Genomic DNA, 2,111 nt, shown 5'->3' on the forward strand with positions numbered 1-2,111 from the left:
TGTATAGCCATGTGCAGAACCAAATCCCCTGATCTCAGCTAGCCAATGGCAGGTCCCCTTGACTCAGACTGACCTCAGTCCACAAGGCCTAAATTTAGTCTCCCAACCCACAGGGTTGGACTCCACTCAGTTCTATTACAGATTTCCCGTGCCCTTTCTTTAAAGATGTTCAAAGTTTGGCACTTAGAAAAATACCCTTCATGACCACCTATGCCTCTGCAGAGTGGGTCCAAGGACTGGCCCAATCAGCAAGTTTGAGAGGGCGGGGGGAGGTCAGGTTGTAGGGTTGTTTCAAGGGCACCCGAGCAGCTAACTTTCTTGCTGGATCTGGTGGCACACAGTCTGGGAGGTCGGGTCCCGCCGGGTGGGCCCGAGCAGGCATTGGGAGAGATCTCCCAAGATTTTTTGAGAATTTTATAGTTGGAATTTCACAGTTTTAAATTTGATATCCTCATTTTAATCCAGATTGATAAAGTTCTGTTGATTCATTTCCTTCTAGTGTGCTATCACTTCTCAGCCTTTGGCTAAGATCAAGTGTAGTATCTTTCTAATGTGCTAGGTCTGGATACTTCTCACTATTCAAAAGAAACATACCACCTTATATCTATATAATAATATAATACCAATTTCTGGGAATCACAGGGTAATTTATTTTTCTGTAAACCTAAAGCTGCTGTAAAGGTAGACTATTAATTTTAAAATCATATAATTTGAAAGTGAAACTCTAGATAATGTATCCTTAGTAAAGATGGAGGAAAAAAATAAAATCAGTTTATTTACTCTGTTATCACAGTCCTTTCCACCTCAGCCATTTCCCTCATTTTCTTACATTTTCTGACTTATTTAAATATTCCCTTCTTGGTTTAAGAGTTCATAGCATAGTATTCTCAAATTCCTTTTTTTTTTGAGACAGGGTCTCACAATCTAGTTGAGACTGACCTGGAACTCACTATGTAGCCGAGGCTGGTCTGAAAATCACAGCAATCCTCCTGCATCAGCCTCCCGAGTGCTGGGATAACAGGAGTGTGCCACCATGCCCGGCCTTTCAAATTCCTTTTTGACAATTTTCTATGAGAAAATTATCAGTTGACTCTGAAAGAAAACCAGGATATTTTAAATAATTATCATGTAATAGCTTTTATTTATTGAGGATTCACTATATGGAAAGCTTTTTGGTAAACATTTCATGTATATTTTTTCAGTATATTGAGATCAGTCCTACTGGAGTAAGTATCCTATATTCACATCTTTATAGGAAAAGAAATGGAATATCAGCAGAAATTTTTCATTTGCCTAAAATCCAGTTGGACTTGAACATAAATCTACCTAATTTCACATTTTAACCATAACCCCTATGCTCTTTTGCTATTTAACTGGAACTAAATCAAGCATTTCTAGAAGCATGGGGATTTGGATTATGGTGTGGACTATTTGCATCTGGGCTGGCTCTACCACACCAATTGTTCAACAGCAGGTGACTTAATTCCTGGGAACCAGTTAGCTGTTAAACAAAAATAGTAGATTACAAGACCTTTAATGTCTTCTAGTTTGGTGATTGTGTTTCTGTTAATATTTACTAACCCTTTTGTGGTTATGAATAGGCATGAAAATAAAGTTTTAAAAAGTTAAACTAAATTTAAAATAAAATTTAAATATCAAGAGAACAGTTTGCTATTATAACAATTCCTCCCCAAAGGAAAATACACAATTGTTCTATTATTTCATTTTACATCCCATACCCCCCAAAATCCAGATATGCTCATTAAGCAGTCAGCACTCACATTTCAATGTGATGGTGGTTATTGCAGTAAATGAATTTTATTCATTGCCATAATGGTAAACATGTGTATTAATTTCTGGGCTCACCACTGCAAAAATAATTGACTATATCAGAGCATTTATTCTCTGTATTCAGATTATTTCCAAAGAGATTTAGAGAAGAAAATTAACATTATGTCATGGCCTAGATTTGGATGCTAGATTTCATTTTTTTCTCAGATAATTGGATTCTCAGGCATCTCTTGTCCCCATAAATAATGGTTCAGCCCTTTGCTTGGTCCATTTTGAATGGAATCTCTCATGCTAGCTATTTTGCAGACCCAATCCTCTCC

The 2,111-nt window shown here is 37.0% G+C and overlaps 1 non-coding gene across 1 annotated transcript; it reads left to right on the forward strand.

Moving 5' to 3' along the window:
* The first annotated feature begins 505 nt into the window (after window positions 1-505).
* LOC117285547 lies at window positions 506-690 on the forward strand. Its single transcript, XR_004516625.1, has one exon. It is a non-coding gene; the product is annotated as a U2 spliceosomal RNA (small nuclear RNA).
* The last annotated feature ends 1,421 nt before the right edge of the window (window positions 691-2,111 follow it).

The sequence above is a fragment of the Fukomys damarensis genome, unplaced genomic scaffold, assembly GCF_012274545.1.
Source record: "Fukomys damarensis isolate Sample0158 unplaced genomic scaffold, DMR_v1.0_HiC HiC_scaffold_1, whole genome shotgun sequence".
NCBI classification, from domain to species: domain Eukaryota; kingdom Metazoa; phylum Chordata; class Mammalia; order Rodentia; family Bathyergidae; genus Fukomys; species Fukomys damarensis.